Source organism: Phyllobates terribilis, unplaced genomic scaffold, assembly GCF_046119375.1.
Source record: "Phyllobates terribilis strain yellow unplaced genomic scaffold, ASM4611937v1 Scaffold_8__6_contigs__length_399053987, whole genome shotgun sequence".
In the NCBI taxonomy this organism is placed as follows: domain Eukaryota; kingdom Metazoa; phylum Chordata; class Amphibia; order Anura; family Dendrobatidae; genus Phyllobates; species Phyllobates terribilis.
Genome location: NW_027362768.1, coordinates 184,043,312 through 184,056,769, shown reverse-complemented (window position 1 = coordinate 184,056,769; position 13,458 = coordinate 184,043,312).

The following is a 13,458-nucleotide window of genomic DNA, read 5'->3' as shown; positions in this document are numbered from 1 at the left end:
ATTATACAGGATCTCTGTTTATAGTGTCAGTGTACAGTTAATACAGTGATCACCAGTGACATTATACACAGAAGCTCTGTATATAGTGTCAGTGTACAGGTAATACATGGATCACCAGTGACATTATACACAGGAGCTCTGTATATAGTGTCAGTGTACAGATAATACAGTGATCACCAGTGACAATAGACACAGGAGCTCTGTATATAGTATCAGTGTACAGGTAATACAGGAATCACAAGTGACATTATACACAGGAGCTCAGTATATAGTGTCAGTGTACATGTAATACAGGGATCACCAGTGACATTATACACAGGAGCTCTGTATATAGTGTCAGTGTACAGGTAATACAGGGTCACCATTGATATTATACACAGGAGCTCTGTATATAGTGTATAGTGTACAGGTAATACAGGGATCAACAGTGACATTACACACAGGAGCTCTGTATATAGAGTCAGTGTACAGGTAATACAGTGATCACTAGTGACATTATACACAGAAGCGCAGTATATGGTATCAGTGTACAGGTAATACCGGGATCACCAGTGACATTATACACAGGAGCTCTGTACATAGTGTCAGTGTACAGATAATACAGTGATCACAAGTGACATTATACACAGGAGCTCTGTATATAGTGTCAATGTGTGTGTATAGGTAATACAGGGATCGCCAGTGACATTATACACAGGAGCTCTGTATATATTGTATAGATAATACAGTGATCACCAGTGACATTATACACAGGAGTTCTGTATATAGTGTCCGTGTGTGTGTATAGGTAATACAGGGATCAGCAGTGACATTACACACAGGAGCTCTGTATATAGTGTCAGTGTACAGGTAATACAGTGATCACCAGTGACATTATACACAGGAGCTTTTTATATAGTGTATAGTGTACAGGTAATACAGGGATCACCAGTGACATTATACACAGGAGCTCTGTATATAGTGCCAGTGTACAGGTAATACAGTGATCACCAGTGACATTATACACAGGAGCTCTGTATATAGTGTCAGTGTACAGGTAATACAGTGATCACCAGTTACATTATACACAGGAGCTCTGTATATAGTGTATAGTGTACAGGTAATACAGGGATCACCAGTGACATTATACACAGGAGCTCTGTACATAGCATATAATGTACAGGTTATACAGTTATTATCACCAGTAACATTATGCATGGGAGCTCTGTATATAGTGTCAGTGTACAGGTAATACAATGATCACCAGTGACATTTTATACAGGAGCTCTTTATACAGTGTCAGTGTACAGGTAATACATGGATCACCAGTGACATTTTACACAGGAGCTTTGTATATAGTGTATAGGTAATACATGTATCACCAGTGACATTATACACAGGAGCCTCGTATATAGTGTACAGGTAATACAGTGATCACCAGTGACATTTTATACAGCAGCTCTGTATATAGTGTACAGGTAATACAATGATCACCAGTGACATTATACACAGGAGCTCTATATATTGTGTAAGTGTACAAGTAATACAGTGATCGCCAGTGACATTATACACAGGAGCTCTGTATATAGTGCCAGTGTACAGGTAATGCAATGATCACCATTGATATTATACACAGAAGCTCTGTATATAGTGTCAGTGTACAGGTAATGCAATGATCACCAGTGACATTATGCATAGAAGCTCTGTATATAGTGTCATTGTACAGGCAATGCAAAGAACACCATTGATATTATACACAGGAGCTTTTTATATAGTGTATAGTGTATAGGTAATACAGGGATCACCAGTGACATTATACACAGGAGCTCTGTATATAGTGTCAGTGTACAGGTAATACAGTGATCACCAGTGACATTATACACAGGAGCTCTGTATATAGTGTCAGTGTACAGGTAATACAGTGATCACCAGTTACATTATACACAGGAGCTCTGTATATAGTGTATAGTGTACAGGTAATACAGGGATCACCAGTGACATTATACACAGGAGCTCTGTACATAGCATATAATGTACAGGTTATACAGTTATTATCACCAGTAACATTATACACAGGAGCTCTGTATATAGTTTCAGTGTACAGTCATGGCCAAAAGTATTGAGAATGAGACAATTAGTAATTTTTCCAAAGTTTACTGCTTCATTTTTTGTAATGGCAATTTGCATATACTCCTGAATGTCAAAGAGTGATCAGCTGAACAGCAATTACTGTACTTGCAAAGTCAATATTTGCCCAGAAAATGAATTTTAACCCCCAAAACACATTTCAACATCATTGCAGTCCTGCCTTAAAAGGAGCAGCTAACATCGTTTTAGTGATTGATCCATTAACACAGGTGTGGGTGTTGATGAGGACAGGACTGGCGATCAATCAGTCATGATTAAGTAAGAATGACATCACTGGACACTTTAAAAGGAGGCTGGTTCTTGGTATCATTGTTTCTCTTCAGTTAACCATGGTTATCTCTAAAGAAACATGTGCAGCCATCATTGCACTGCACAAAAATGGCCTAACAAGGAAGAGTATCGCAGCTACAAAGATTGCACCTCAGTCAACAATCTATCGCATCATCAAGAACTTCAAGGAGAGAGCTTCCATTGTGGTCAAAAGGCTCCAGGGCGCCCAAGAAAGACAAGCAAGCGCCAGGACCGTATCTTAAAACTGTTTCAGCTGCGGGATCGGACTACCAGCAGTGCCGAGCTTGCTCTGGAATGGCAGTAGGCTGGTGTGAGTGCTTCTGCACGCACTGTGAGGCGGAGACTCTTTGAGCAAGGGCTGGTTTCAAGGAGGGCAGCAAAGAAGCCACTTCTCTCCAAAAATACATCAGGGACCGACTGATATTCTGCAAAAGGTACAGGGAGTGGACTGCTGAGGACTGGGGCAAAGTCATTTTCTCTGATGAATCACCTTTTCGATTGTTTGGGACATCTGGAAAACAGCTTATTCGGAGAAGAAGAGGTGAGCACTACCACCAGTCTTGTCTCATGCCAACTGTAAAGCATCCTGAAACCATTCATGTGTGGGGTTGCTTCTCAGCCAAGGGAATCGGCTCACTCACAGTCTTGCCTAAAAACACAGCCATGAATAAAGAATGGTACCAGAATGTCCTCCAAGAGCAACTTCTCCCAACCGTCCAAGAGCAGTTTGGCGCCCAAAAATGCCTTTTCCAGCATGATGGAGCACCTTGCCATAAAGCAAAGGTGATAACAAAATGGCTCATGGAACAAAACATAGAGATTTTGGGTCCATGGCCTGGAAACTCCCCAGATCTTAATCCCATTGAGAACTTGTGGTCAATCATCAAGAGACGGGTGGACAAACAAAAACCAACAAATTCTGGCAAAATGCAAGCATTGATTATGCAAGAATGGACTGCTATCAGTCAGGATTTGGTGCAAAAGTTGATTGAGAGCATGCCAGGGAGAATTACAGAGGTCTTGAAGAAGAAGGGGCAACACTGCAAATATTGACTTGCTGCATTAACTTATTCTAACTGTCAATATAACCTATTGGTACTCATAATATGATTGCAATTATATTTCTGTATGTGATATAAACATCAGACAAACACTAATAAAAACCAGAGGCCAGCAGATTATGTGAAAATATAATTTTGGTGTCATTCTCAAAACTTTTGGCCATGACTGTACAGGTAATACAGTGATCACGAGTGACATTATACACAGGAGCTCTGTATATAGTGTCAGTGTACAGGTAATGCAGTGATCACCAGTTACATTATACACAGGAGCTCTGTATATATTGTATAGTGTACAGGTAATACAGGGATCACCAGTGACATTATACACAGGAGCCCTGTACATAGCATATAATGTACAGGTTATACAGTTATTATCACCAGTAACATTATACACGGGAGCTCTGTATATAGTGTCAGTGTACAGGTAATACAATGATCACCAGTGACATTTTATACAGGAGCTCTTTATACAGTGTCAGTGTACAGGTAATACATGGATCACCAGTGACATTATACACAGGAGCTTTGTATATAGTGTATAGGTAATACATGTATCACCAGTGACATTATACACAGGAGCCTCGTATATAGTGTACAGGTAATACAGTGATCACCAGTGACATTTTATACAGCAGCTCTGTATATAGTGTACAGGTAATACAATGATCACCAGTGACATTATACACAGGAGCTCTATATATCGTGTAAGTGTACAAGTAATACAGTGATCGCCAGTGACATTATACACAGGAGCTCTGTATATAGTGCCAGTGTACAGGTAATGCAATGATCACCATTGATATTATATACAGGATCTCTGTATATAGTGTCAGTGTACAGGTAATGCAATGATCACCATTGATATTATACACAGAAGCTCTGTATATAGTGTCAGTGTACAGGTAATGCAATGATCACCAGTGACATTATGCATAGAAGCTCTGTATATAGTGTCATTGTACAGGCAATGCAAAGAACACCATTGATATTATACACAGGAGCTCTGTATATAGTGTCAGTGTTCAGGTAATACAGGGATCACCAGTGACATTATACACAGGAGCTCAGTATATAGAGTCAGTGTACAGGTATTACAGTGATCACCATTGATATTATACGCAGGAGCTCTGTTTATAGTGTCAGTGTACTGGTAATGCAATGATCACCAGTGACATTATACACAGGAGCTCTGTATATAGTGTCAGTGTGTGTGTATAGGTAATACAGTGATCACCATTGATATTATACAGAGGAGCTCTGTATATCGTGTCAGTGTACAGGTAATACAGGGATCACCAGTGATATTATAGACAGGAGCTCTGTACATAGTATATAGTGTACAGGTTATGCAGTGATTATCACCAGTGACATTATACACAGGATCTCTGTATATAGTGTCAGTGTACAGGTAATACAGTGATCACCAGTGACATTATACACAGGAGCTCTGTATATAGTGTCAGTGTACAGGTAATACTTGGATCACCAGTGACATTATACACAGGAGCTCTGTATATAGTGTATAGTGTACAGGTAATACAGGGATCACCAGTGACATTATACACAGGAGCTGTGTATATAGTGTAACGGGTCTGGGAGGTGGAACCTCTAATCTACTATACAAAGGGGCAGTCCTTGTAAGGAAGCGGGTGGCTCCCAGGGAAGGTGGGCAGGTAGTCACGGCAAGTGACAGGGACAGTCTCTGGGTAGAAGGGCAGGAAGTCACGGCAAGTGTCGGGAACAGTCTCTTGACAGGCGGGTGGTCACGGCAATTGACAGCAGGGTAAGAGTCTCTAGACAGGCAGGTGGTCACGTCAAGTGACGGCAGAGCCTCCAGGTAGGCTAGCAGGCGGGTAGCAGGTGAGCCCTCCCAGGTGAGCGGGTAAGAGTCTCTAGACAGGCAGGTGGTCACGGCAAGTGACAGCAAGGTAAGAGTCTCTAGATAGGCAGGTGGTCACGGCAAGTGACGGCAGAGCCTCCAGGTAGGCTAGCAGGCGGGTAGCTGGTGAGCGCTCCCAGGTGAGCGGGTAAGAGTCTCTCGGCTGGCTGGCAGGTGGTCACGGCAAGTGACGGCAGGGCCTCCAGGTAAGCTAGCTGGCGGGTAGCAGGCGAGCGCTCCCAGGTGAGCGGGTAAGAGTATCTCGGCTGGCTGCCAGGTGGTCTCAGGCAGGTATCAGGCAGGTATCAGGAAAGTATCAGGCAGGTATCAGGCAGGTGCTTCCTGATTCGCTGGCGGACTGGTCCATAGACAGACTGGCGAATGTAGGTAGACAGACTGTCGGACCGCAGGAATGCAAGCAGGTAGACAGAGCTGGAAAGCAGACTGGCAACGGGACCTGAGGGCTGAAGCAGAGGTGAAAGGCTTTGCAACAACTTTGCTCGGGCACCTCCATTTTGGAGGAGGTGCCTTATATATAGGAGCTCCACCGGCAATTGGCCGGGGACTCCTTAGGACGGCGCGCGCGGCCCCTTTAAGAGAGAGGGAGCGCGCGCCCTAAGCACAGTGCCCGGGAAGCGGCGAGCGCTGCCAGCAGCGCGGGAAGAGGACGCCGAGGACAGAGCAGGGAGGTGAGAGGAATGGCGTCTCTGCCTAGCAGGAGGTAGGGACGCCGACGCTACAGTACCCCCCCCTTTAGGCCCCCCCTTTTTTAGGCCGGAGAGAAATTTATCAAGGATGAGCGGGGCATGGATGTTCTCCCGGGGCTCCAACGTTCTCTCCTCAGGACCAAACCCCTTTCAATCCACTAAAAAAAGGTCTTTCCTCTTACCCTTTTGGTGGCCAGAATGCTCTCTACCTCAAACTCGTCTTCAGCGAAAACCGAAGCAGGAGGCGTACCTGTAGACTTGGAAAAAGAGTTAAGTACCACAGGTTTGAGGAGAGATACATGGAAGGAGTTAGGGATCCGCAAGTTGGCCAGGAGTTTCAATTTATAGGCCACCGGGTTAATTTGTTTGATAACTTCCAGTGGGCCGATGAACCGAGGCCCTAACTTGTAGGAAGGAATCTTGAGCCGGACATACTTGGACGAGAGCCAGACTTTATCTCCAGGACGGAATTGGGGCGGATCCAGACATCTTTTGTCAGCCTGTTTCTTCATCCGCTCGGAGGACTGAAGAAGTGCGGATCTGGTACTCTCCCAAATGGAGGAGAATTCGGTAACAAGAGATTCCGCGGCTGGATTATCCACCGAGGCGGAGACAGGAAACGGGATCCGAGGATGTTGACCGTAGACAATAAAAAGCGGGGATTTGGAGGAAGACTCGCTCTCGTGATTATTATAGGAAAATTCGGCCCATGGTAAAAGATCCACCCAGTCAGAATGGTGGGCATTAAAAAAGTGCCGGAGGTAACTGGTTAAAATTTGGTTGATCCGCTCTACTTGACCATTGGACTGTGGGTGATAAGCAGAGGAGAAGTCCAAGGTGACCCCCAGCAGTTTACACATGGCTCTCCAGAAGCGAGAGGTGAACTGAACTCCTCGGTCGGATACGATGTGGAGAGGGAGACCATGAAGATGGAAAATATGATGGATAGAGTCTTTAGCCAATTCAGATGCAGACGGAAGGCCCGGCAGGGGAATGAAGTGAGCCATCTTAGAGAAGCGGTCAGCGACCACCCAAATGACCGTACAACCTGCAGAGACAGGGAGATCCGTTATAAAGTCCATGGCTATATGCTGCCATGGGGCAGCAGGTATGGGAAGAGGCAGAAGGCGGCCGGCTGGCAGATGTCTTGGAACCTTGTTGCGGGCGCATGACGCACAGGCTGAGACAAAGTCTATTACGTCCTTGTGCAGGGTAGGCCACCAGTAATGCCGGGTAATCAGCAGGAGGGTCTTTTTCTGGCCAGCATAGCCAGCTAGCTTAGACGAATGTCCCCAGTGTAGGACTTTCTCACAATCAGGTACTGTTACGAACGTCTTACCGGGTGGAAGACGATTTAGATCCACGGGAGCCACCAGCATTACCTTGGCGGGGTCGATGATGTGCTTTGGCTCCTCCTCTAGATCGGAGAACAAAAAGGATCGGGACAAGGCATCGGCTTTGATATTTTTGTCTGCGAAAATGAAGAATGAAATCAAAGCGGGCGAAGAACAAGGACCACCGGGCTTGGCGCCGGTTAAGTCTTTGGGCACTCTGGAGATAAGCCAAGTTTTTGTGATCCGTGTAGATTATTACCGGGTGAAGAGCCCCCTCGAGCAGGTAACGCCACTCCTCCAGTGCCAACTTAATGGCTAACAATTCTCTGTCTCCATAGAATAATTGCGCTCAGATGAGGAGAAGAGTTTGGAGAAGAAGCCGCAGGTTACCATTCTTCCGGATGACGCCTTTTGGGTGAGCACCGCTCCGGCTCCAGAGGAGGAAGAGTCTACTTCTAAGAAGAATTGTTTGTTGCTGTCCGGACGGTGCAGCACAGGAGCGGAGGAGAAAGCTTGTTTCAAAGACAGGAAGGCCTCCTCTGCCTCGGGCGGCCATTCTTTGGGATTAGCGCCCTTACGGGTGAGCGCAGAGATAGGGGCAGTCCGGGAAGAGAAGTGCGGAATGAAGAGGCGGTAGTAGTTGGCGAAGCCCAGGAACCGCTGGATAGCCTTCAACCCCTCCAGTCGGGGCCACTTCTGGATGGCAGAAAGTTTCTCCGGATCCATTCGTAGACCGGTCTGAGAGATGATGTAGCCCAGAAATGGAAGCGAGGTCTGCTCAAAGAGGCACTTCTCAAATTTAGCGTAGAGGTGGTTTTGCCTGAGCCTGAGCAGGACCTGACGAACGTCCCTCCGGTGTGTGGGGAGATCCGGAGAGAAGACCAAGATGTCGTCCCGGTATACCACCACGCAGGAGTAGAGAAGGTCACGGAAGATATCATTGACCAACTCTTGAAAGACGGCGGGATCATTACAGAGACCGAAGGGCATTACGAGGTTTTCATAGTGGCCTTGACGGGTGTTGAATGCCGTCTTCCATTCATCCCCCTGACGGATACGAACCAGGTTATAGGCCCCACGGAGATCCAGCTTGGTGAAGATTCTAGCACCCCTCAGATGGTCAAATAATTCAGGAATGAGCAGAAGGGGGTATTTATTCTTCACCGTGATCTGGTTAAGGCCTCTATAGTCTATGCAGGGACGGAGTGAGCCGTCCTTCTTTTTAACGAAGAAGAAGCCTGCTCCCGCCGGGGAGGTAGATTTCCGGATAAATCCCCGGGCCAGGTTCTCCTCAATATATTCAGACATGGACCGGGTCTCAGCAGCGGACAAAGGGTAGATACGCCCTCGGGGCGGAGAAGCGCCAGGTACCAAGTCGATAGGGCAATCGTATGGTCTATGAGGAGGTAATGTCTCTGCTTCCTTTCTATTAAAGACATCAGCATAAGACCAATAGGGTACCGGCAGGCCGGGTAGATTGGCTGGGGGAGGAGAAGGATGGGCAGGACGAACGGGAACTAAACAAGTCTTATGGCAGTCCTGTCCCCAGCGAAGGACTTCTCTGGTCTGCCAGTCAATCACGGGTGCGTGTCTCTGGAGCCAAAGTAGGCCAAGCAAAAGGGCATGAGAGAGTCCAGGTAGAACATGAAAGATGATGCACTCAGAGTGCAGCATTCCCACTTGCAGAGTTATGGGTTTGATGATAAGTTGGATGGGATGCGGTAAGAGACCCCCATCCACGGAGGCGACAGATAAGGGTTCGGCCAGAGGTTTGGTGGGAATGCGGTATTTCTCTACCAGGGACTGAGAAATAAGATTTCCGGCAGCTCCAGAATCAAGTTGAGCTAGTTCAAAGTAACGGTTCTCCCTGCAGATGATAGAGACCGACAGCATCAGAGATGGAGAGGGTTTATTCTTGTCTAGGACGACCTCTCTCTCAGTGATCCTAGACACAGGCGTTTCCCGACCTCTCCGGGCAGGAATGGATCCGATGCTCCTTACTGCCACAGTAGAAGCAGCTCCCCTCGGCACGGCGTGACTCTTGACAGGTTTTGACCATCTTGGTCTGGTCGACCTGCATAGGCTCGGGTGAGTGCGCCTGGGGAGTAACAGAGGAAGTGACGGGATTCTGGAAGGTAGGAGCAAGGCGAGGAAACCTCCTCTCACGGGTGACCTCTTTGGTACGCTCCTGGAACCGGATGTCAATCCGGGTGGCAAGTGTTATTAAATCATCGAGAGTGGTAGGAATGTCCCGACCGGCAAGTTCATCTTTAATCCGGCCGGATAGACCTTCCCAGAAGACGGACACCAGGGCATCGTTATCCCAGGCAAGCTCAGAAGCAAGGGTACGGAACCGTATGGCATATTGGCCCACGGTGAGACTCCCTTGACGGAGGCGCAGCAGAGATGAGGCGTATGAGGTCTTTCGTCCTGGTTCGTCGAAGACTTTCCGGAAGGCCGAGAGAAAGGTTGGCAGGTCGGACACCAGGGGGTCTCCTCTCTCCCATAGAGGATTTTGCCAAGCCAGCGCCTCCCCAGTGAGATGGGACATGATGAAGGCCACTTTGGCTCGGACGGTGGAAAACTGGTGTGTCAAAATTTCGAAGTGCAGGGTGCACTGGTTAATGAAGCCCCGTGCCTGACCGGGATCTCCACTAAAACGAGGCGGGGCGGAAAGGTGGGGACCGGGAAAGGATGCCATGGTATTGATGGGCAGCGGCGCTGCCGTGGTAGTAGTTGTGCGAGTGGAAGCAGCTCCCGACGAGGCAGTCAGTGTGTCCAGGCGGGAGTGAACACTACGCAGGTGGCCCAAGATGGAGTCCTGTTGGGACCTCTGACGGGAAAGTTCATGACATAGGTCCGAGAGCGAGGGAGCTTGGGTGCCACCGGGTTCCATGGCCCGAGCAAGCTGTAACGGGTCTGGGAGGTGGAACCTCTGAGCTACTATACAAAGGGGCAGTCCTTGTAAGGAAGCAGGTGGCTCCCAGGGAAGGCGGGCAGGTAGTCACGGCAAGTGACAGGGACAGTCTCTGGGTAGAAGGGCAGGAGGTCACGGCAAGTGACGGGAACAGTCTCTTGGCAGGCGGGTGGTCACGGCAAGTGACAGCAGGGTAAGAGTCTCTAGACAGGCAGATGGTCACGGCAAGTGACAGCAAGGTAAGAGTCTCTAGACAGGCAGGTGGTCACGGCAAGTGACAGCAAGGTAAGAGTCTCTAGACAGGCAGGTGGTCACGGCAAGTGACGGCAGAGCCTCCAGGTAGGCTAGCAGGCGGGTAGCTGGTGAGCGCTTCCAGGTGAGCGGGTAAAAGTCTCTCGGCTGGCTGGCAGGTGGTCTCAGGCAGGTATCAGGCAGGTATCATGCAGGTATCAGGCAGGTATCAGGCAGGTGCTTCCTGATCCGCTGGCGGACTGGTCCATAGACAGACTGACGGATGTAGGTAGATAGACTGTCGGACCGCAGGAATGCAAGCAGGTAGACAGAGCTGGAAAGCAGACTGGCAACGGGACCTGAGGGCTGAAGCAGAGGTGAAAGGCTTTGCAACAACTTTGCTCGGGCACCTCCATTTTGGAGGAGGTGCCTTATATATAGGAGCTCCACCGGCAATTGGCCGGGGACGCCTTAGGACGGTGCGCGCGGCCCCTTTAAGAGAGAGGGAGCGCGCGCGCGCCCTAAGCACAGTGCCCGGCGAGCGCTGCCAGCAGCGCGGGAAGAGGACGCCGAGGACGGAGCAGGGAGGTGAGAGGAACGGCGTCTCTGCCTAGCAGGAGGCTGGAACGTCGACGCTACATATAGTGTCAGTGTACAGGTAATACAATGATCACCAGTGACATTTTATACAGGAGCTCTTTATATAGTGTCAGTGTACAGGTGATACATGGATCACCAGTGACATTATACACAGGAGCTCTGTATATAGTGTACAGGTAATACACTGATCACCAATGACATTTTATACAGGAGCTCTGTATATAGTGTATAGTTATAGTGTCAGTGTGCAGGTAACACACTGACTCGCCAGTGACGTGTCTAGGTGAAATCCTTGATCTTCGCTTTTCTTCTTCATCCAGCGCAGACCAACATCACCTCTTGCAGTCAGAACTCATCTCTGCAGAAAATAACATACAGTTATCCAATATCACCATGAACAGTAGCAGGATCTCCCGTCCCACTGAAAACAGTATTCTCAAAAAGAAAATACATCCCACAGTAATAATATCCCTTAGTTAGCCCCTACAGTAATGCCCCCCCATGTGTCTCATTCCTGGCTCCATATGATGTCTCATTCTTGGCCCCATGTGATGTCTAATTCCTGGCCCCATGCCCTACATGATTTCTCATTCCTGGCCCAATTCCCCAAATGATGTATCATTCCTGGTCCCATGCCCCATATTATGTCTTATTCCTGGCCCCATACAAAAAATTAAAAAAATGTTTTTCCTTACCTGGCCGTGGTCCATCGTTGTCTTCTCCTCATCCATTTGAGGTGCAAACGGACTGGCGCATGGCAGTGACGTCATACGCTGGGGACGTGCGCACCGACATCAGCTGCCAGCCTCTGAACCGGTGGCTTCTTGTACGGTAATTGATCTTAAATGAACGTGCGTCTGAGGATGCACATTCAGTTACTGAGTGGTCGAATCCCTGAGTCCTGGAGAGCATAAGCAAAAAGAGGGGAGCCCGGACCAGGCCTCCCCACCTTGCTTCAGCTCACCGGGCCCCATATGTCAGTAAGGGCAGTAATGCCCTGATGGCAGCCCTGGTGATGATGTCAATGGATTATACTTGCTGTGCAGAGCCTCAGGCCACATGTTTCACAGACCGGAGAAGAGCATCGGGACAAAGGGGTGATGTAAGTCGTTTTTATTTTTTTAGTCAATCTTTCAGCTTTTGAAGGTGGCTCTGGGGACCATCATACTATTGCGGGGAAGCATCAAAAGTGGGGTAGCACTGTGGTTCATGGGTTAGCATGGTAGTTCATGGGTTAGCATGGTGGCTCAGGAGGTAGCTTGGTGGCTCACGGGTTAGCTTGTTGACTCAGGGGTTATCATGGTGGCTGACGGGTTAGCAGAGTGGCATTACAGCGCTGGGGTCCTGGATTAAGATCCCACCAAGGACAACATCTGCAAGGAGTCCGCATGTTCTCCCCGTGTTTGTATGGATTTCCTCCGGGTTCTCTGCTTTCCGCCCACACTCCAAAGACTGATAGGGATTAGGAATGTAGATTATGAGCCCCGACGAGGATAGTGATTTCCATTACCTTCTGTAATCCATGCTTTCTGTAGACTAGAGATAACTTGAGGACCATACTTTCTGAACGCTGCTTGGACGGACTTCTTGTGTTGGCCTTGAGTTGGTCTCTGGGGGCACTCTTTCTCCATCTCACTTGTACATTTACTTTCTATGCTCTTCCATGGGTATGACAATACTTTGAGGGTCATCCAAGAGGTCGGGTTGTCCATGATTCAGTAGCCATGCCTACGCTGTATGACTCAGCTCCGAGTGCACTCTGCCGCCTTCGCACTGACAGATCACACCGCTCCTGCTCGGTAATTACTCTAATGGTCTCTAAAGTCTGCAAAAAAAAATAAAAAAATGTTAATTTGTTAAAACACTTCCAGATGCAGTTTACCGCACAGACGTGTTACTTTATATCGCACCAGGATGTCTTTTATCATTGTGCCTCGATGATTACACATTCGGAGATTGTAAAATATGCAAATATCAGGAATCAGGTGCAATTTCAATGACGCATCCCTGCACGAGGAGATCAACTGCTACACAGGGGGAATAGAACTGTTGTGGTGAAGTCATGCCGTCTATGCGGAAAGTCATGTAATTAGGGTGCACGCGCTCTCCTCCGAGCCTCGCAGCGGTTTGTTCATTTTTCGTCTTATTCTCAGCACTTATGATAATTTATCGAACCATCAATAGAGCCGAGCTGCCTCTGTTCTGTCGCTGCGTGTTCAGCTTGTTATTACAGGGAAGCGATCATCAGAATATCACCTATTGTTTAAATCAGGTTCATGTGCACATGTATTTTGTTTTTGCAATTTCA